This window comes from Perca fluviatilis, chromosome 6, assembly GCF_010015445.1.
Source record: "Perca fluviatilis chromosome 6, GENO_Pfluv_1.0, whole genome shotgun sequence".
Taxonomy (NCBI): Eukaryota; Metazoa; Chordata; class Actinopteri; order Perciformes; family Percidae; genus Perca; species Perca fluviatilis.
In genome coordinates this window covers 40,400,204-40,424,571 of record NC_053117.1, presented here as the reverse complement: position 1 = coordinate 40,424,571, position 24,368 = coordinate 40,400,204, and the positions used below count along the sequence as shown (strand labels likewise).

Sequence of the window (24,368 nt, the reverse complement as noted above, 5' to 3'; positions counted from 1 at the left end):
AAATAGTAATTCATGACTTCCTGTTTCCCTGGGGTATAAATATGACGTGACACAGAGTCCTAATTCTCTTACCCATTTGTCAACATGGCAAAGACAAGAGAACACACAATTCAAGTAAGGCAGATGTGTGTCGACCTTCGTAAGTCAGGCAATGGCTACAAGAAAATAGCCGCTCGCCTTAACTTGCCCGTATCTCCAGTCAGAGGAATCATTAAGAAGTTTAAAACAACTGGAACAGTGACAAACAAGGCTGGAAGAGGTCCCGAGTTTATCTTGCCACAACACACAGTGAGGAGGATGGTAAGAGAAGTAAAAAAAAGTCCTAAACTCACTGTCACAGAATAGCATCAAAGAGTGGCATCTTGGGGTCACGAAGTCTCAAAAACAACATCAGACGCTCTCTACATGCCAACAAGCTGTTTGGGAGGCATGCATGGAAAAAGCCTTTTCTCACTAACACTCACAAACATAAACGTCTGGAGTTTGCTAAGCGGCACTGGGACTTCAACTGGGATCGTGTGCTTTGGTCAGATGAGACTAAGATTGAGCTTTTTGGCAACAAACACTCTCACACTGGGTCTGGCGTAAAACAAAAGATGAGTATGCCGAAAAGCACCTTCACCACCGTGAAGTATGGTGGAGGATCTGTGATGCTTTGGGGCTGTTTCTCTTCCAAAGGCCCTGGGAACCTTGTTAGGGTGCATGGCTCATGAATGCTTTGAACTACCGGGACATTTTAAATAAAAACCTGATGGCCTCTGCCAGAAAGCTGAAGATGGGTCGTCACTGGGTCTTTCAGCAGGATAATGATCCTAAACATGTGGCAAAATCTACACAAAAATGGTTCAGCAGTCACAAACTCAAGGTCCTCCCATGGCCATCTCAGTCCCCAGACCTCAACCCAATCGAAAACCTGTGGGGTGAGCTAAAGAGGAGAGTGCATGAGAGAGGACCCAGGACTCTGGATGATCTAGAAAGATTGTGCAAAGAAGAATGGTCAAAGATCCCTCTCTCTGTGTTCTCCAATCTTGTGAAATGTTATAGAAGGAGATTAAGTGCTGTCTTGTTGGCAAAAGGGGGTTGTACAAAGTATTAACATCAGGGGTGCCAATAATTGTGGGACACATGATTTCAAGTTTTTTTTTTCTAAATGTGTGATTTTTTTTTTTTACCACAAAAGTAATGTACTTAAATAAAAGGTTGGATTTTTCTCTTTTTTTGCATTTGAGTTCTATGTTGTTTAAAAAAAAGGAGAATTTTTAGAAGTCCATGACCCCATCTTAAACAGGGGTGCCAATAATTGTGGAGGGCACTGTATTAGCTGCTGCTCTAACTAGGTGCACAGTACTCAATCACACGACGGACATGTCTAGGCCCTTGGTGGTTATATTTGCACTAGGGTAAACAAACATCGCAGAATAGAGCAGCAGAAAGATGCATTTATTTTCTAATAATTGACTGACAGGGTTAGGACTGTTGCTGCTGGAGCTGGATGCGAAACACTGTGGTAACTAGGGATGTAACTAGGGTCGGGCATCCTTTGGATGTTCACAATTCTGATTCTGCTCGTCGATTCTGGTTCTTAACGATTCCTGATTCCGTACGCTGACCGTAACCCTCCCGAAATGACACAGGGTCCAAAATCCATCGGGCCAGAAAGACGTTACCCTGCGTGCTCTTCTCTCCGAGACTTTGCTCGCAGCACGGAGACAGACACAGGCAGACTTGTTACCTTCATACATGAAATGGCGACCTATATAAACAACAAGGTAAAACGCAAAATAACAAATACCGACTCCTCCTCCCATCCTCAGTCCATGAACACAGTAAACACATGAATGAAGTAAACAGGGACTGTCCTTCCTTTGCCGTACCTGAAGTTGCTGCATTCTGGTTGCTGTCTGGAGATTCCTTCGTGCACAACTCGTATTCTTTCAGATGTTTCAGACCAGATGTTGTCACAGCGGCCATGTTGTGTATAGTTTAGGGTCCTCGCCACCACCAGACCAATCAGCATTGAACAGATTGAACATGTAGCTGAGTAGGGCTGCTCTCTCTTAGTCGATTAGTCGACTAATCGCTGGTTTTGGTCTTAGTCAACTTAGATTTCTTTAGTCCATTAGTCATGTCTGATGCTTTTTTCACACTGAATGACTTATTTCCAAGAAACGTACGAGCACATCTCTGGTAAACACAAGAATTAAAGTGGTGCTTTAGCGTGCCTCTTTGCGGAGAAACTCAGATTTACAGATCTGTCGAATGAGTGTTAATCGACTAAGAATTTCTTCAGTCGAGCACAGCCCTAGTGGTTGGACTTGAATGGCCTTCTTTTGACTGAAAGTACTGCCAAACAACAACTTTTTCTGCTCACCAGATCCATGTCCACTTCCTCCCAGCCTACTGCTCACCAGATCCATGTCCACTTCCTCACAGCCTACTGCTCACCAGATCCATGTCCACTTCCTCACAGCCTACTGCTCACCAGATCCATGTCCACTTCCTCACAGCCTACTGCTCACCAGATCCATGTCCACTTCCTCACAGCCTACTGCTCACCAGATCCATGTCCACTTCCACAGTCTACTGCTCACCAGATCCATGTCCACTTCCTCACAGCCTACTGCTCACCAGATCCATGTCCACTTCCTCACAGCCTACTGCTCACCAGATCCATGTCCACTTCCTCACAGCCTACTGCTCACCAGATCCATGTCCACTTCCTCACAGCCTGCTGCATTGAACGCTCCACCTACGTAAACACCTTCCCGTCATTACGACGAGCAACGTAGCGCGCCGAGTGCAAGCGTAGGGTTCGGTTCCCTGGGGACAAACTCTAAAGGTTCAGCAGAAACCGAAACCCCGTCAAAAAGCCCAACATTCAGCCGAATCAGAAGCCCAATCCTGGATTCGGTGCATCCCTGGTTTTGTCCTCTGTCTCCAATAAATAAAAATAAATACATTAAAACTGAAGAGGAGTGGGACGAAAGCGCATTAGAGCTTTACAGTTAAAGCTGATGAAGAGGGGAGGATGGCACGAATAAAAGCTGAGGTCTGTAGTTTCTGCACGACAGAATGTTTGTTAATGAGGAAAGGATTACTCCCACTGAGCAAACATTACTTACTCAGTGGGGGTCTCGGGGGAAAGAAGGACTCTTATAATGGATTTAAAGAAATAAATTCCGTCTAATCATTTGTGTTTCACCTCCAGCAGTCACAGAAACGATGGAAGTGATTGCACATCACTGGCGGTCATCTTCACAGTCACTTTAACGACATGACAGCAAAAGTAATGAGCAAATCCTCTGAAATATCTAGAGTTCTAGCTCATATCTGCACCTTGAGTTACTTTTGACAATGTGAAGATTAGGGTTGGGCATCGTTTGGATTTTAACAGATAGTTTGGGGGCATTTTCAGGCCTTTATTGACAGCTGAACACATTTTTATTTTGAAAGGCCAGTTATTTCATGGATCCAGGATACTATGCATCCTGATAAAGTTCCCTTGACCTTTGGAATTAAAATAGCCCCCCAACATCATCACATACCCTTCACCATACCCCCCACATCATCACATACCCTTCACCATACCCCCACATCATCACATACCCTTCACCATACCCCCAACATCATCACATACCCTTCACCATACCCCACATCATCACATACCCTTCACCATACCCCACATCATCACATACCCTTCACCATACCCCCCACATCATCACATACCCTTCACCATACCCCCACATCATCACATACCCTTCACCATACCCCCACACATCATCACATACCCTTCACCATACCCCCCACATCACATACCCTTCACCATACCCCCACATCATCACATACCTTCCACCATACCCCCCATCATCACATACACTTCCTACCATACCCCCACATCATCACATACCCTTCACCATACCCCCACATCATCACATACCCTTCACCATACCCCCACATCATCACATACCCTTCACCATACCCCCACATCATCACATACCCTTCACCATACCCCCACATCATCACATACCCTTCACCATACCCCCACATCATCACATACCCTTCACCATACCCCCACATCATCACATACCCTTCACCATACCCCCCCATCATCACATACCCTTCACCATACCTACAGATTGGCATGGGGTACTTTCCATAAGATCATCTCTCAATGCAAATCAAACCAGCTATTAGTCTAACTGAAATAAAACCATTTTTGTATTCCTCTTTTTAGTCAACTTTAGCATGGGTTCATAAACTTATGAGCGCCACTGTATGGTGGCCGGGTTGGTTCAGTGGGTCGAGCAGGCGCACGTGTGCTGAGAGGTTTATGCCTTGACGCAGAGGTCCAGGGTTCAAATCTGACCTGTGATGATTTCCTGCATGTCTTCCCCCTCTCTCTCTCCTTTCTCGCCTAGCTGTCATGTCAAATTAAAAGGTGGAAAAGCCCCCCAAAAAATGACATGTATATGACAACTCCTTTCTTCCCTTCGGCTCTGCCTCCACACCAGAATCCATAATAAATGACTAGCTTGTGGCAACAGACAGACGCGGACTTAACCGACTTATGGAGGAAGCCCAGGGGTGGTGGGGGGTGGGGGCTTTGTCTGCAGGTGCACGAGTAGACGGATGACAAACAGGTTATTTCCTCAGGCAGCCGAGCAGAGACAAGGGGCCATTTAATTGGATATAGAAAAGACCTCAGAAAAGAGCTCAAAAGGTTAAGACAGAACACAACATGAATTGCGTGTCTGTGACAAGTCAAAAACAGCCAAGCAGCATTGTGATAATATTAGACACTTGCAGACATTATGGAAAGGATCCCTACAGAGATAGACCTTTTTGTTAAAGAGTAAGATCCTTTTAGTTTAACATGAAACAGCCCCGAAATCACCATCACCAAACTCCACCAGACTCCATGTAAATAATCAGGACTTTTAGCGTGTAGAGAGCCAGCATATCTCCACCAGACTCCATGTAAATAATCAGGACTTTTAGAGTGTATAGAGCCAGCATATCTCCACCAGACTCCATGTAAATAATCAGGACTTTTAGCGTGTATAGAGCCAGCATATCTCCACCAGACTCCATGTAAATAATCAGGACTTTTAGCGGTATAGAGCCAGCATATCTCCACCAGACTCCATGTAAATAATCAGGACTTTTTAGCGTGTATAGAGCCAGCATATCTCCACCAGACTCCATGTAAATAATCAGGACTTTTGTGTATAGAGCCAGCATATCTCCACCAGACTCCATGTAAATAATCAGGACTTTTAGCGTGTATAGAGCCAGCATATCTCCACCAGACTCCATGTAAATAATCAGGACTTTTAGTGTGTATAGAGCCAGCATATCTCCACCAGACTCCATGTAAATAATCAGGACTTTTAGTGTGTATAGAGCCAGCATATCTCCACATGTAAATGGGTGAATTAAGGGTTTATTTCAACCAAACCAGAGAGGTGATTGTTGGAACAGTGGAAAGATGAACCAAGACGGCTTTTGATAGTTTTATTTAGTTTCTGTCCACTTTGAATGAAGTGTGTTTTATGATGATAAAAGTCCTGATTATTTACTATGGAGTCTGGTGTGGAGTTTGGTGATGGTGATTTCGGGGGCGTTTGATGTTAAACTAAAAGGATCTTACTCTTTAACTAAAAAGGTCTATAGTGATCCTTTCATAATATTGTCAGATTCTCTTAGCAATTAATCTGATACCATCGAATGGATCGCTTTCATGCCTGGTATTTTACCCTACGGATAGCGTACTACGCATCAAGGGGTTACCGGGGCTACTCCTACGACGATATCCCCGACTTTGATGATTGAAAACGCCAAAGCTTCAGCCACAGTCTTCCTGTACTCACGTATACTCTTAATATTCTGCTTCGGCTAATTCGAGGGCACTGATATTTTAAAAGAAGATGAGTTTAAAAACATAGTGTGTAAAAAAAATAACAGACGTAGCAGCTGTGACGTCACCCATTGGTTTGTGGACTTGGCCGTTTATTTAACAGCCTCGTGTTTTGGCATTTTGGCCATCGCTGTCCTGTTTTGATTTTTAATGGACGTGATGATCGACGATCTGTGAGTTCATCTAAATCTGAATGATTTGGATGTTATTGTCATGAGGTTATATGACCGCCTGCTGTTAGGAAGCCCAGTCAGTATCAGACGTTGTTTGATTAGTATATTTGTTGTTTTAGCTTGATAAATTAATTAAAGTTTATGTTAAAGAGTATAATAATAATCTGAGTCTGTCAGCGGCAACAACAGAAATTTTAGTGGACGCAAATTGAAGTTAAATGTCCAGTAAATGTTACATTGCAGCTTGTTTCGCCACTGCCGACTGCAGCGGTCTTGCTTAAAGGCTCTCAAAGACACCCACACAGGTGTTTTCAGGTAACCTGGCTTAAGACTGATTGACTGACAGTCTCCGGTTAGCTTTGCTGCACATTTAAAGTGATGGTTCAGAGTAATTTCACCCTAGGGTCCTTTGCACCATGACCTCGAGCCAAACACCCCCCCAGAAGCTTTTTTCACCTGGGTCTAACATTGGGCGAGTTAGCGTAGAGTAGCGTTATCAGCTGAATAGCTTAGCGCAGAGGCTAATGGATCCACGTTTGTATCTCGTAAATGACCCCACTAATAATGCCCGAAATGATACCAAACGTCTACAGTAGTACAAACAGGTTATGCTCTCATAAAACGATGGATTGGAAAGTTTGTAAGTACACCAGAAGTTTATGAACACTTGCCTGCTCTCTTCTGCTGCTGCTGCTACCTGCAGTTAGACGAGTGCTTAGGGACGTCTACAAATTACTACACCGAAAAGAGATACAACAAAAATATTTATTAATTTAATGATTAAATAAGATAATGTCTCCAAACTTACCTCAATTATTACTTGTCTCCTGCTAGTTATACTACAGCACTTACGTAAAAAAAAAAACTTAAATTAATAAATATTTTTGTTGCATCTCTTTTCGGTGTTGTAATTTGTAGACGTCCCTAAGCACTCGTCTCACAGCAGCAACAACAACAGCAGAGAGCAGAAGCCAGCAGGCAAGTGTTATTTACATAAACTTCTGGTGTACTTACAAACTTTCCAATCCATCGTTTTATGAGTGCATAACCTGTTTGTACTACTGTAGACGTTTGGTATCATTTCGGGCATTATTAGTGGGGTAATTTACGAGATACAAACGTGGGTCCATTAGCCCCTGCGCTAAGCTATTCAGCTGATAACGCTACTCTACGCTAACTCTCCCAATGTTCGACCCAGGTGAAAAAAGCTTCTGGGGGGGGGGTGTTTGGCTCGAGGTCATGCTGCAAAGGACCCTAGGGTGAAATTACTCCGAACCATCACTTTAAGGGCAGGACAAATGAGCTTTAACATTCTTCTAGGTAGAAAATATTTGTGACCTAATACACTTCTCCATCTAAGCTTCAACATGAGCAGAGATCTAATCAGCCTGAATAACTGAAATCACCTGTGTGGCTGTTCAGAGGCTTTTATACAGCACCTCAAAAAAATTTCTCACAGTGGCCAGGTTAGCTCAGTTGGTAGAGCAGGCCCACATATACGGAGGTGTATGCCTCGATGCAGAAGGTCTAGGGTTCGAGTCCGACCTGAGACAATTTCCTACATGTCATCCCCCTCTCTCTCCCCATTAAAGGCTGAAATGTAAAAATGTAAAAATAAAAATTGCTGTCACTTAGACACAAGGCTTAGGCTACATTCAGACTGCAGGAAAAAGTGGCCCAAATCTGATTATTTTTGGGGTCATGTGACCAGGTCAGACTTCTTCAGAAGTAGTGTGAACACTCAAATCAGATTCAGACCACTTCCATATGTGGTCCTGAATCAGACCCAGGTCAGATTTATTTCAATGCGGCCGCAGTGTGAACAACCGAGGTGGATTTAATGCGACTTTTAAGAAAATTGAGCACCTGCAGCGCGTTTAACGTAGACTCACGAAACTTGGTACACATATGTAACATGTCAAGATGTACAAAAAACTTCATTAGAGCCATACCCTAAACCCAACAGGAAGTCCGCCATTTTGAATTGAACGTTTGAAATTAGTGCGATTTTGGCCATTTCCACATGTCGTACTTTAACGAACTCCTCCTAGAGATTTCATCCGATCAACTTCAAACTCGGTCCGTGCCATCTTAAGACGTTAAAGATGAAAAGTTGTTAAAAGAAAAACGTTTCGTCATAGGGCGTGGCCGTGGCGGGGCGGCCATTTTGTGCGTTTCACCATCAAAGCAGGAAGTGGGTGTATTATTGGTCTTGTGCGCATTTGCGGGTCATCTGGAAACCGCACAACAGTTCCCACTGGAGTCTGATATAGGCCGCATTTTAAAAATGTAAACGACAACAAACAAAAACAAATCAAATCTGAGCAAAAAACAAAATCAAAATTCAGCATTAAAGGTCCCATGGCATGAAAATTTCACTTTATGAGGTTTTTTTAACATTAATATGAGTTCTCCCAGCCTGCCTATGGTCCCCAACTGGCTTGAAATGGCGATAGGTGTAAACCGAGCCCTGGGTATCCTGCTCTGCCTTTGAGAAAATGAAAGCTCAGATGGACCAATCAGGAATCTTGCTTGTTATGAGGTCATAAGGAGCAAGGCCTATATAAAAGAGACTTCAGATACAGTATTAGGGGACCACTAAGGTCTATATAAAAGAGACTTCAGATACAGTATTAGGGGACCACTAAGGCCTATATAAAAGAGACTTCAGATACAGTATTAGGGGACCACTAAGGTCTATATAAAAGAGACTTCAGATACAGTATTAGGGGACCACTAAGGTCTATATAAAAGAGACTTCAGATACAGTATTAGGGGACCACTAAGGTCTATATAAAAGAGACTTCAGATACAGTATTAGGGGACCACTAAGGTCTATATAAAAGAGACTTCAGATACAGTATTAGGGGACCACTAAGGTCTATATAAAAGAGACTTCAGATACAGTATTAGGAGACCACTAAGGTCTATATAAAAGAGACTTCAGATACAGTATCAGGGGACCACTAAGGCCTATATAAAAGAGACTTCAGATACAGTATTAGGGGACCACTAAGGCCTATATAAAAGAGACTTCAGATACAGTATTAGGGAACCACTGAGGTCTATATAAAAGCATCCAAAGAGCACCATGTCATGGGACCTTTAAGACTTGCGGTGTGAACGCAGCCAAAAACATGGGAAAATAGGGTCCAGCTTGCAAAAAGAAATACCAAAAGTTACCCTTTAAGAAAAGGTTTTTCCACTTGAGGATTTCCTGCCGTAGCACGAGAAGCGTAGCTCCGCGACACGCGTCTGGACACACTTCACTGCTCCGACGTTTGACTGGATTTCAATGACACAAATTGCTTTAGATGTGGTCATGACTTAGCCTTCTGGTCTGGACATTTCTAACACCCTGACTAATCCTGCCGTACCGCTGCGAGTGCCACCGGTGTAATTGAATTAGAGATCAAATTGGGGAGACAAATCAAGGACACACATGTCATCTGGCTGCGCAGTGATCAATCACGGGCAAATGAAGTCACTAAGCACTCCAGATTACTCGCTGGGAGTCCATAAAACCCTCGGTGGAGATAACACGGACGGTTTGTTTGCGGTACAGCCAGCAGGCCGAGACACCTTTTAGAGAAACCACAGACAACGGGGGAAACAACGTGGACCTTGGCTCAGAGTGGATCGATGATCCTTTGTAACAGATCACTGATCCTCCTCTGTGGCAGAAGCTACTTTACTAAACTTCTAATAAATCGAGTAGTTAATATTAAATTAATCGCCAACTATTTTGATAATCAGTTTAAGTCATTTTTTTAATGGGGAAACAAGTCAAACTTGTGTGATTCCAGCTTGTTAAAATGTGAATGTTGTTCTAGTGTCTTCTCTCCTCTGGGACAGGAAACTGAAGATATTTGAGTTGGGGACACAACAAGACATTTGAGGACGTCATCTTGGGGCTTTTTGGGGAAACACTGATCCAGATTTTTCACCATTTGAGAGACTAAACTGGGGCGGCAGTAGCTCAGTCCGTAGGGAGTCGGGTCAGGAACCGGAGGGTTGCTGGTTCAAGTCCCCGTACGGACAAAAGTATGGAGGTGGACTGGTGGAGCTGGTGAGATGCCAGATCACCTCCTGGGCACTGCCAAGGTGCATTTGAGCAAGGCACCGACCTCCCCCCCCAATCGCTCAGAGTACCTGTTCAGCAGTCTCAACCCCCCCCACCACACACTCTCTCGTTGTGTGTGTGTGTGTGTGTGTGTGTGTGTAACAAGGGCGTAACATTGGGGGGGTTGAGATCGTTTTTAAAAACGAAGGGAGAAAAAAACCCTCAAAAAGCGACAAAAAAAACCTTGAAAAATATACTAAAAAGGCGAAAAATGCCGAAAAAAGCAGCAAAAACTCTGGAAAATAACCTTGGAGACATTTCTCCGTGTGTGTGTTATTAATGTGTTATATGTTTGTGTATGTAAGGGCGTAACTTTGTGTTCAACATTGGGAGTGAGATTGTTTTAAAAACGAAGGGACAAAAAAAACTGTTGAAAAAAACCTCAAAAAGCGACAAAAAAACCTTGAAAAATATACTAAAAATCGACAAAACATCAAAAAGGCAAAAAAAAGTGTCAGAAAAGGCCACAAAAACTAAAAAAAAAAAAAAGCAGCAAAAATGTTCTAAAAGCGTTTAAAAAAAAGAGCCCACTTTTGATTATTAAATTACGCTTATGTATGCACCAATCCCCTCTTTTCTGTTTCTGTATTTATTCGTATTAATGTGTAATATGTTTGTTTGTATGTATGCACCGATCACCAAGTCAAACTCCACGTACTTGTAGTCACAGCTCCATTTAAAAAACCTGAGCCAAAGTTTCTCTGTGTGAGCGAATGACAAACATTCAGTCGCTGCTCATTACTAGAGAGTTCCCTGCAGAAGCACGTGTTAGGCTACCAGCGATCTCTACGCTAATCCATACACAGTAGGCTTTCCCTCTCACGAGACCACAGCTAATCTCCCAGTGGGGGGCCCAGCTCATTTCCTTTAGTCCAAACTATCGTCGATACTAAACTGGGTTGCCGAGCCGGGGACCGAATCTATGAATTGATTGCTGTGATGTGAAGGCTGGTTCAACCAGCCGAAGGTTGGCTTGGTGGTTTACAATCTGTGTCACATGAACCGTCAGGGCTTCCCTGCATAGGAACCCCAGAGAGGTTTGAGCCAGCCCCCAAATAGAGCTGTAACAAGGCCCTGAGCCCGACAAGCACATTTAGATTGACATCTTTTTAAAAGCTCGAACCCGTTTACAGCCCGACATTATTCAAATGTGCGCACGCGCACACAGCTCTTCTGCCAAGAATGATTTATTTATACATCTTTCTTGCATCTTTTGCATTTCACATTCAACCCACTGGCTCATTATTCTCATTATGCAAAGGAGTCAAAAGTTTTCCACACCTCAGACTTTGCTTTCTTTGCCGGTGCAACCAAAACATAATCGCCAGAGGCCAGCCTCCCGTTTCACCTCCTCAGCATCCATTTTAGCGCATCACCTGACCCGCTCATGTACCGCGCAAGCCCGAGCCCGAGCCCGGCCCGAGCCCAGCCCGTGTAAAATGATAGAAATTAAGACCGAACCCAACGATCTTCAGCTGTAGAAGCATCACCAGCACCAAAATGGCAAGAATTGAGAATAAAAATAGCAATTCTAAATGTGTTTCATGCCAACCTTCCACCGTCTCAGACTAACGTCTGAATGAAGAGAGTCTCGTCGCTGTCTCAGACTAACGTCTGAATGAAGAGAGTCTCGTCGCTGTCTCAGACTAATATCTGAATGAAGAGTCTCGTCGCTGTCTCAGACTAATATCTGAATGAAGAGAGTCTCGTCGCTGTCTCAGACTAATATCTGAATGGAGAGAGTCTCGTCGCTGTCTCAGACTAATATCTGAATGGAGAGAGTCTCGTCGCTGTCTCAGACTAATATCTGAATGAAGAGTCTCGTCGCTGTCTCAGACTAATATCTGAATGAAGAGAGTCTCGTCGCTGTCTCAGACTAATATCTGAATGAAGAGAGTCTCGTCGCTGTCTCAGACTAATATCTGAATGAAGAGAGTCTCGTCGCTGTCTCAGACTAATATCTGAATGGAGAGTCGTCGCTGTCTCAGACTAACGTCTGAATGAAGAGTCTCTTACTCTCAGACTAATTCTGAGAAGTCTGTGCTGTCTCAGACTAATGTCTGAATGGAGAGTCTAGTCGCTGTCTCAGACTAATATCTGAATGAAGAGAGTCTCGCGCTGTCTCAGACTAATATCTGAATGGAGAGATCCTGCTGTCTCAGACTAATATCTGAAGGAAGAGTTCTCGCTGTCTCAGACTAATATCTGAATGAAGAGTCTAGTCACTGTCTCAGACTAATATCTGAATGAAGAGAGTCTCCCTGTCTCAGACTAATATCTGAATGAAGAGAGTCTAGTCACTGTCTCAGACTAATATCTGAATGAAGAGAGTCTCGTCGCTGTCTCAGACTAATATCTGAATGAAGAGAGTCTAGTCGCTGTCTCAGACTAATATCTGAATGAAGAGAGTCTCGTCGCTGTCTCAGACTAATATCTGAATGGAGAGAGTCTCGTCGCTGTCTCAGACTAATATCTGAATGAGAGAGTCTCGTCGCTGTCTCAGACTAATATCTGAATGAAGAGAGTCTAGTCGCTGTCTCAGACTAATATCTGAATGAAGAGAGTCTCGTCGCTGTCTCAGACTAATATCTGAATGAAGAGAGTCTAGTCACTGTCTCAGACTAATATCTGAATGAAGAGTCTCGTCGCTGTCTCAGACTAATATCTGAATGAAGAGAGTCTCGTCGCTGTCTCAGACTAATATCTGAATGGAGAGAGTCTCGTCGCTGTCTCAGACTAATATCTGAATGGAGAGTCTCGTCGCTGTCTCAGACTAATATCTGAATGAAGAGAGTCTCGTCGCTGTCTCAGACTAATATCTGAATGAAGAGTCTCGTCGCTGTCTCAGACTAATATCTGAATGGAGAGGTCTCGGTCTTCTCAACTAATATTGAATGAAGAGAGTTCGTCGCTGTCTCAGACTAATATCTGAATGGAGGAGTTCGTACTGTTCAGACTAATTCTGAATGAAGAGAGTCTCGCTGTCTCAGACTAATTCTGAATGAAGAGAGTCTCGTCGCTGTCTCAGACTAATATCTGAATGAAGAGTCTCGCTGTCTCAGACTAATATCTGAATGGAGAGAGTTGCTGTCTCAACTAATGTCTGAATGAGAGAGTCTGTGTGTGTCTCAGACTAATATTGAAGTTTGTCCTTATTGTTTCTTCTCAGACTAATTTGAAGGAAGAGAGTCTCGCTGTCTCAGACTAATATCTGAATGGAGAGAGTCTGGTCGCTGTCTCAGACTAATATCTGAATGAAGAGAGTCTCGTCGCTGTCTCAGACTAATATCTGAATGAAGAGTCTGTGCTGTCTCGTATTGGGAGGTTTCCTATTTGGGTTCGCTTTCAGACTAATATTGAATGAAGAGAGTTCGCGCTGTCTCAGACTAATCTGAATGAGAGCGTCGCTTCTCAGACTAATATCTGAATGAAGAGTTCGTCGCTGTCTCAGACTAATATCTGAATGGAGAGATCTCGTCGCTGTCTCAGACTAATGTCTGAATGAAGAGAGTCCGCTGTCTCGAACTTGTGTGTCTCACTAATATCTGAATGAAGGTCGTGCTGCTCGATATTCGAATGGAAGAGCTGCGTGTCTCAGACTTACGTTGAATGAGAGAGTGGTGTGTCTCACTAATATCTGTGGTGGCTGCTATGAAGTGTCTTAATAATTTGTGTCCAGACTAATTTGAATGAAGAGGTCTGTCGCTGTCTAGACTAATATCTGAATGAAGAGCGTCAGCTGTCTCAGACTAATATCTGAATGGAGAGAGTCTCGTTTTAATTCTATGAGAGAGTATTTCAGACTATTCTGAATGAAGAGCTGCCTGTCTCAGACTAATATCTGAATGAAGAGAGTTCTGCTGTCTCAGACTAATTCTGAATGAAGAGAGTCTAGGCTGTCTCAGACTAATATCTGAATGAAGAGAGTCTCGTCGCTGTCTCAGACTAATATCTGAATGGAGAGTCCGTGCTGTCTCGACTAATATCTGGAGAGTTCTGTTCACTAACGTCTTGTTCTTCGCTTCTCAGACTAATCTGAAGGAGAGAGCTGTCGCTTGTCTCGACTAATTCTGAATGGAGAGTCTGTCGTGTCTCCTAATTCTGAAGAAGAGGTCTCGCTGTCTCAGACTAATATCTGAATGGAGAGGTCTCTGCTGTCTCAGCTAATATGAAGGATTCTTCAATAGGCTGTCTCAACTAATTTATGTTGTCCCTAACTGATGGAGAGTCTAGTCGCTGTCTCAGACTAATGTCTGAATGGAGAGAGTCTAATCGCTGTCTCAGACTAATATCTGAATGAAGAGAGTCTTCGCTGTCTCAGACTAATATCTGAATGAAGAGAGTCTGGCTGTCTCAGACTAACGTCTGAATGAAGAGAGTCGTCGCTGTCTCAGACTAATATCTGAAGGGAGAGAGTCTGTCGCTGTCTCAGACTAATGTCTGAATGGAGAGTCTAGTCGCTGTCTCAGACTAATATCTGAAGGAAGAGAGTCTCCTGTGTCTCAGACTAATATTATAATTGTTTATATTGGAGAGAGTGTGCTGTCTCAGACTAACATCTGAATGAAGAGAGTCTAGTCACTGTCTCAGACTAATATCTGAATGAAGAGTTCCGTACTGTCTCAGATATAGGCTGTCTGTCTCAGACTAATATCTGAATGAAGAGTCTCTTAGCTGTCTCAGACTAATATCTGAATGAAGAGAGTCTAGTCCTGTCCAGACTAATGTCTGAATGGAGAGAGTCTAGCTGTCTGCTAATTCTGTGGAGAGTTAGTTCTGTCAACTAATAGTCAGACTAATTTGGGGTCAGTTTTATTTTGCTGTCTCAGACTATATTGCGTGGCTGTCTCAGACTAATATCTGAATGGAGAGTTCGCGCTGTCTCAGACTAATATCTGAATGAAGAGAGTCCTCCGCTGTCTCAGACTAATATCTGAATGGAGAGTTCGCTGTCTCAGACTAATATCTGAATGGAGAGAGTCTCGTCGCTGTCTCAGACTAATATCTGAATGGAGAGAGTTCTTCGCTGTCTCGACTAATTCTGAATGGAGAGAGATCTCATCGCTGTCTCAGACTAATATCTGAATGGAGAGTCTCGTCGTGTCTCAGACTAATATCTGAATGAAGAGTCTCGTCGCTGTCTCAGACTAATATCTGAATGAAGAGAGTCTCGTCGCTGTCTCAGACTAATATCTGAATGAAGAGTCTCGTCGCTGTCTCAGACTAATATCTGAAGGAAGAGTCTCGTCGCTGTCTCAGACTAATATCTGAACACAGACTCATTGCCTTTACTGTACGTGGACCAGAAATGCTCACTGACATGTGTAGCCCCACACACACACGCACACACGCACACACGCGCACACACACACACACACACACACACACACACACACACACACACACACACACACACACACACACAGAAGGCCCATTCTGAGTCTGTTGGTGCAGACCTGCTGTCTTTACTGCCTCCGTCTGACATCGTTCACCTGGGAAAGTTCCTGCCTGAGTTTTGTAACTCCTGTTTGCTGCAGGCTCGTTTCCACGGCTACGGCCTCGGTCAGGATTAACCGGGATTACTGAGAGAGTAATGCTGTTTCTTATCAGGTCGCTGAAATCATCACTGATGACTCTGCTTACAGTAGGTACAGAATGGGATAACACACACACACACACACACACACACACACACACACACACACACACACACACACACACACACACACACACACACACACACACACACACACACACACACACACACACACACACACACACACACACACACTGACATCAGATCAAAAAGGTGACTTTTGGTGTCTGCTTTTTGGTGTCCTGAGTGTCGGAGAAGATGCTGAAGACTGCAGAAGCCACAAGATGGAACTGCTGCACTGGGGTACACCTGCACAGTAATGCAGGATGTAATGTGAACCACTCTAAAACTGTTCTACAGCCGTTTAGGTTGCTTGTTTGCTGTTACTCTCCTTTCTGGGGATAATCTTTGCCCTTCTCCTTCCCCACCACTACCTGATCTACATATACCAACTACATATAACATATAACATACATAAATAAATAACATACAAACCTTTTATATTACTTCTTTCTCATAACTCTCTCTCTCTCTCTCTCTCTCATATCTATTTCTTTTCACATATTATGTGTGTGTGTGTTGATATATATGTCACATACATATATACATACATTCACATACATATATATACATACATATGTCTATACATACATATGTATTCAAAAACCCCCCCACACACACACCCCAAACATGTGTATATGTTTATGTCACATAACCTATCCTGATCACACACACACACACACACAAGCACACCCCCCACCCCTGTGATGTTGGACCAGGGTTGGCCCTTTTGCTGAAGGCTGATTATGAAGTAAGCTGATATTTATGAAAGTAAACAGTGTTCCTAATATACAGCCTTACAGAACAACACAGAGATTACAGGCAGCCGGAGAAACGAGTGCACCTTAACGAGAACAACAACAACAACAACAACAACAACACAGGAACAGGAAGGGAAACACTACAGCAGGGAGGATGTGCACTAAACAGCCCAAATTAGGATCATCAGGTGAAGCAGCCGGCAGGTAATGGCTCTGTTCCACGGATGCAACCTGTTAGTTAGTCGTCTGGTCTCTAAAATGTCAGGAAATGGTCCATCTTTTCCCTCTGTCAAGACTTAAGTGTATATAGCGCCACCTCACCGTGTTTATTTATCTTGATGGTCTTTTCTGAGTGTCTGTACTTCAACTGTCACACTGAGAGCAATAAAGATCTATTATATCTAAAACTATGGACCAGTGTTTCCGCAAAAAGACGTCCCTCAAATGTCTTGTTGTGTCCACAACTCTCCTGTCCCAGAGGAGAGAAGACACTAGAACAATATTCACATTTAACACGCTGACAGCAGAGAAGGTTGAGTCGTTTTCTTATAAATAAATGACTGAATAGTTGGGGATTCATTTAATATTTGACAACCAATCGATTAATCTCTGCAGCTCTATGAAACAGGCAAGTCAAGCTATTTATTCTACACACACACACACACACAGACAGACAGACAGACAGACAGACAGACAGACAGACAGACAGACAGACAGACAGACAGACAGACAGACAGACAGACAGACAGACAGACAGACAGACAGACACACACACACACACACACACACACACACACACACACACACACACACACACACACACACACACAGACAGACACACACACACACACACACACACACACAGAGACACACAGAACAGCGCTTCACACACACAGAGACACACACACACACACAGAGACACACACACACACAGCGCAGCGCACACACAAAGAGACACACGTGTATTTATTGTAAAACACACACACACACAGAGACACACACACACAGACCCGAACACACACACACACACACACACACACACACAGAGACACACAGTGTATTTATTATACAACACACACACACACACACACAGATACACACACATACACACACACACAGAGACACACACACACACACACAGAGACACAACACAGACAGCAACGCACGCACACACACACACACACACAGAGACACACACACACAGACACACACACACACACAGAGACACACAGTGTATTTATTGTAAAACACACACACACACACACACACACAGATACACACACATACACACAGACAGACACACACAAACACAGAGACACACACAAACACAGAGACACACATGCACACACACACACACACAGATACACACACAGAGACACATACACACACAAACACAGAGACACACACACACACACACACAGAGACAGACAGAGAGACACACACACACAGACACACACATACAGACAGACAAACAAACAAACACACACACAGACACACACACACAGTGTATTTATTGTCAAACACACACACACACACACACACACACAAACACAGACACACACACACACACACACACACAGACAGACAGACACACACACACAGAGACACACACACACACACACAGTTTATTTATTGTCAAACACACACACACACAGGAACACACACAGTGTATTTATTGTCACACACACACACACACACACACACACACACACACACACACACACACACACACACACACACACACACACACACACAGACACACACACACATACACACTGCATCCCTACAGTGAACTGTGGTGCTCAGAGCTCCTGTAAACAGGTGCATCTTTTGTCTGCCTCAGTGAGTCTGAAACCAGCTGAGAGGAGGCAGCTCAGGATAACACACACACACACACACACACACACACACACACACACACACACACACACACACACACACACACACACACACAGCCGAGAGGAGCGAGCTCAGGATAAAACATAAATAAATTAAAAAAATTTAAAAAACACCACTATTTTGTCTGTCTATTGTTCTCATTATTTGAAAGCTAGGAGTTCACTTCCAGGGGATTACAGCGCCTTACACCTTTTCACTATCAGACTAATAAACAGTCAATGGCACATTATACAAGTGCATGTGTGTGATACACTACATGTAAACAAAGGCGCCGCAGTTTATCTTAGTATTACAGGACACACACACACACACAGACCCACACACACGCGCGCACAAACACGGGACATTTTGCAGGGACTGTGTACTACATGCGAATACGGCCTTTAGCGGATGGGGCGACTTCAGCTTCTTACCTTGCTCGAGGCACTTTTCCCACTTGAAGCTGAAAGTATAATCTTTCAATCCATTGAAGCTCTTCTTTTTAGACTCGTCTTTGCAGCCCAAATTCACCCGATTCCTCCCCTCTCTCTTCTGGGAAAAGTCAGATAAAAAACACAAACAAGACGGACTTTTCAAATTAAAAGAAGAAAAAGTAGAGCGTTGGATTAAAAAAAAAAAAAAATGTAAAAAAAAAAAAAAGCAGGTGGTCACATTGTTGTTCTCATAGTGCGTGCGTGGATCAAAACAAAATCAAATTAATCCGCGGCATCCATGGGTGTTTATATTCTTCCTAAAAAAATTTAAATTAATGTTTTTTTTGTGTTAATTAAATCCATAAACAGTCCGCTTCATGAGTGCGACATCAGCCCATTTAAAGTCCATTTAAACTTCTCCACGCCTTCACGTCTCCGCAATCGTCGTTGCCCAAAACTTGCAGGAAGAGCATTAAAATCACACGTGAGAGTTGATATTAAATATCCTAAATGTGTAGAAATGTCTCTCGGTCGACGCAGGGAACACTTCTCATCAAACAGGCGCAAATCTCATCCGAGTGCGAGCTCACACTGCACGTTTCTGTTGATAGTCTCTCACTCCGTCTCTCCTCCCATTCTCACGGGTCCCTCCTCCTACTACGGAGCCGCCGTCAAGCGACGTGTAATACTACACTACACTTCCGGGTATACCTTTCAAAATAAAGCGCCGAGTGACGAACAAGAAGGGCGCAAAAAGAAATACAGATGCATTGTTAAAAGTTTGAAATTTAGACGAATAGGCCAGCTGTCGAGCAATTAAAACTATTATTATTATTACACAAAAACACACACTGAGACACACACACACACATACACACAGTCAGACACTCAAAGACACACACACACACAGTCAGACACTCAAAGACACACACACACACACACACAGTCAGACACTCAAAGACACACACACACACACACACGTGTACACACACATACACACAGTCAGACACTCAAAGACACACACACACACACACAAACACACACAGTCAGTCAGACACGCACACAGAAACACACGCGCACACATACACACACGCACGGCATACACACAGAAACACACACACAGTCAGACACTCACAGGCAAACACACGCACACACACACACACACACACACACACACACACAGTCAAGACACACACACACACAGAGACACACACACACACGCAGACACACACACACACACACGCACACACAGAGACACACACACACGCAGACACACACAGAGACACACACAGACACACACACATACCCGCAGACACTCACACACACATACACACACACAACTTGTTGATTATTCGTTGCAGCTCTGAAACTCAAGACTACTTTTAAACCTCAGAAATTCTAAATTACAATCTGAATTTTCCACAAAGTATTTTTTTTAAAAGGCTGTTAAATAGTGTAGAGTCAAGTTTTTGGTCAGAGCATATTCAGTATGTGGTGGTCAGAGTCTAAGAATCAGTCACTGGATAAAAAATTAAATTTAAATTTAAAAAAAAAAAAGCTTTTATTTTGAAGTTAAAATAATCCACTTCCGGTAGTCTGTCCTGTGTCACCGTGTGACTTGATGCTGCTGGTAATTAAGCGGCCCAGACAAAAGCGCCTTCTTGTGGGAAAGATTTAACAAAAGGCAAACTAACACCTAGCTAAGGGGAACATTGAGCCGTTTGGTAGCCAGCATATTTAAAAATATTTACAAATAAAAAACATATGTTGTTAGGAGACATCTCCAAATGTCAGGTAAAGACGTCATTTCTCCAGTATGTGAAACGGCTGTTATATATTCAAAATGTCATTTCAAGTAAATGATTAATGAGATAGATTTTACACACACACACACACACACACACACACACATACACAGTCATATATATATATATATATATATATATATATATATATATATATATATATATATATATATATATAATACACACACACACACACACACAGTCACATATAGACACACACACACACACACACAGACACACACATAGTCAGTCACATATATATATATATATATATATATATACACACACACACAGTCATATATAGACACACACGCACACACACACAGACAGCCGCAGTCACACACATAGTCAGTCACACACACGCAGTCACACAGACACACGCACACACATATATATATGTATATATATATATATACACACACACACACACAGTCATATATAGACACACACGCACACACACACACAGACACGCAGTCACACAGACACACACACACACAGTCACATACACACACACATAGACACACACACAGACACACACAGTCACACAAACACACACACACAGTCTGGAAGAAGCTATAACGTTGTATGTGTAGTTAGAGGAGAAGCTAATTAAACATGTAATGTGTAGCTAACCTCCCTTTACAAGCTCATTCAAATATTAAGCTAAAGTAAGCTAGCTACATCTAACGTTAGTTACCGTTAGCTAACGGCTCAAGCTAGCATTGGCTAACGTTAACGGTTAACCGTTATTAATTATACATTTATTACCAACGAAGTAAACCAGTTAGTAAGTTTTAGCTGTTATTTTGTTAACGGAGATGTTATTGTACCCAGAATAGAGTTTGGTAACGTTATGTTAAGTTAGAAGACTCATTCATAACTTACCTTTTGTTTCTTGACTACTGTTCAAAGTTTCTAACGGTTTCTTCTGACCGTTGGGGACTTTTTTTTTTTTTTTTACACCGCCGCGCGCTAACTCGCCGCCTTCTCTCCAGTCATTTCAATGAGGAGTAGGCGGCAGACGGGAAGCGGTTTTGTATGATCACGGCGGAAAGCCTTGGAAGCGGTTGCCGCCCACCTGAACGCGCTCAGATTCTACTCTGCCGCCCAGAGTTCACCCAGAGTGCTGAACTTCTAGCGGTAATCCCCATGCGGCAGGAACTACTTCTTTTTTTGGGAAACGCTCTTGTAGGTAGGCGGTAATCAGAGCGGTTGCCGCCCACTTGAGAGCGCACAGATTCTACTCTGCCGCCCAGAGTTCACCCAGAGTGCTGAACTTCTATCGGTAACCGCCATGCGGCAGGAACTAGGCCTACTTTTCTTTTTTGGGAAACGCTCTTATACGTAGGCGGTAATCAGAGCGGTTGCCGCGCGGCAGGTTGAGAAAAAAACACTTTTATCGCTTTTCCTGATGTTTTTGGCGTTTTTCAAGCTTTTACGAAGTTTTTGCCACTTTTTTGTCACTTCTTTCAATGTCTGTCAATTTCTTCTGCACTTTATTTTAAGTTTTTGTTTTTTTTCCCACGTTTTTGAAGCTTTTTTTCACAACATTTTTATCACTTTTTTCAACGCTCTTTTATAATTTTTTTTTTTCAAATGCTATACAATTAAATAACACTCCCATATTCAATGGAAGTACTGAACTGATCATTTATTTAACTTGTTAAGAGCGTGATAGGGAACCATCCACGTTACTTTTTTTTGACAATTTGTCCCAAAAAAATTGACAATTTGAAAGAAACCTACATTTTGGATAAAGAAACTTTGAAAATGGGTCATAAAATAATCATATATATATATATATATATATATATATATATATATATATATATATATATATAGAGAGAGAGAGAGAGAGAGAGAGAGAGAGAGAGAGTTTTGTTACTTTACTATCAATATTTCCATAATCTTACCTCAAAACCAGGACTTTTGATTTGTTACTGAGCAGATATATGAGCTACTGGAACTCTACTTCATACAGTCTCTGATGAAGATGTGGCCGGTTGGTTTACTGGGGTCATACAGTCTCTGATGAAGATGTGGCCGGTTGGTTTACTGGGGTCATACAGTCTCTGATGAAGATGTGGCCGGTTGGTTTATTGGGGTCATACAGTCTCTGATGAAGATGTGGCCGGTTGGTTTATTGGGGTCATACAGTCTCTGATGAAGATGTGGCCAGTTGGTTTATTGGGGTCATACAGTCTCTGATGAAGATGTGGCCAGTTGGTTTATTGGGGTACACATTGCTGTGTTTGTTGTTTACAGGTATCACCACAAGGGGGAGGCACATAATTTCATTTTGTTTATTGAATTGTCATTTTTCTGTCCTTTAAAAGTGTCCATTATTACACTACTACAATGATAAGTAGTGTCTCTCTCTCTCACACACACACACACACACACACACACACACACACACACACACACACACACACACACACACACACACACACACACACACACACACACACACACACACACACACACACACACACACACACACACACACACACACACACACTTTATTAAATAGGCTATAACATATGTTTTCTATCAGACAAGAAATAGAAAATGATGTATGATGCAGGTACATCACTCTGCCTATAATCTTTATCTGAAAGGGTAAAACTTTGGTATTTTTGTAACTTGGCCCCTAATTTTCCATGTTTTTGTGTCAACGTGACTGATGGGAACAACCATCTTTGAAACTGTATTTGTTTGCAGATTGTAGAAATATATTGGGCTGTTTAGAATAAGAATGTCCCGTAGCCTGGCATGGCCTCGCTGTCTCCTCCGGTCAAATTTAGTGGAGCAAAAAGTGCTCCTGATTAAATTTGATGAACATTTGAAACAGAAATGCACCTAATGAAATATCTTAAAGCAACAGACAGACAATCTTTAGGCAGTGCGAGAAGAAGAGAATGAGAGCGACCCCAAGGCTATAGCAGCGCAACTTTGCCATCTTCTCGGAGACAGAAAGTCGGGGTGATATCCAACCGACTGGCGGCCCAGACGCCATGGCGCGAGGAGGAACCTGAAGATGGATAAAAGAACAGGTCCGGTGTCAGACCCGGAGAGACTTTGTTTGCTGGCTAGGGAGTGAAAGTCTTGAAGGAGCGGCTGATCCATATTAGAGGTGTTGAAATTAATCAAATAGTCGATGCATGGAATCGTGGACGTGGACGATGCTGCATCGATAATCGGCCGGCTCATAATCAATTATTTCTGTTTACAATTTAATGTAAAGTAGGCCTAACAACATTTCTGTTTACATATTCTGGTATGTTAACACATTCAGGAAGAGCCATGTGCTCAGTGCTGTATAGTTTTATGTATCCAAGTTATTTAGTATTAGAGCACTGCAGAATGTTTGGTTTTTGAAGCTTGAAAAGCTATGAATTAAATATCCTACATGGCTTTAATAGAAACATGGATTTGACGCATCGTTTTGCATCGAGATATCGAATCGCTGACATGATAATCGTAATGGAATCGGCAGATCAGTGAAGATTCACACCTCTAACCCATATGCATATGAAAAGTCTGTTTGCAATATCATTTTACTAAAGATTGTTTTAGTTTAACTGAACGAATCCTGAGTATTCATTTCCTGGTCTGCCT

At 42.8% G+C, this 24,368-nt stretch overlaps 1 protein-coding gene across 1 annotated transcript in view; it reads right to left on the bottom strand.

Moving 5' to 3' along the window:
* The window catches only part of igsf9b (immunoglobulin superfamily, member 9b), a 105,872-nt gene extending 81,915 nt beyond the window's left edge, over window positions 1-23,957 (bottom strand). Inside the window, exons 1-2 of the mRNA XM_039804050.1 lie at window positions 22,661-23,957; window positions 18,943-19,060 (exon numbers count right to left, since the gene is read on the bottom strand). The gene's annotated coding sequence lies outside the window, so the exon portion shown is untranslated. The remainder of the gene's footprint in view (window positions 1-18,942; window positions 19,061-22,660) is intronic.
* Window positions 23,958-24,368: the final 411 nt, after the last annotated feature.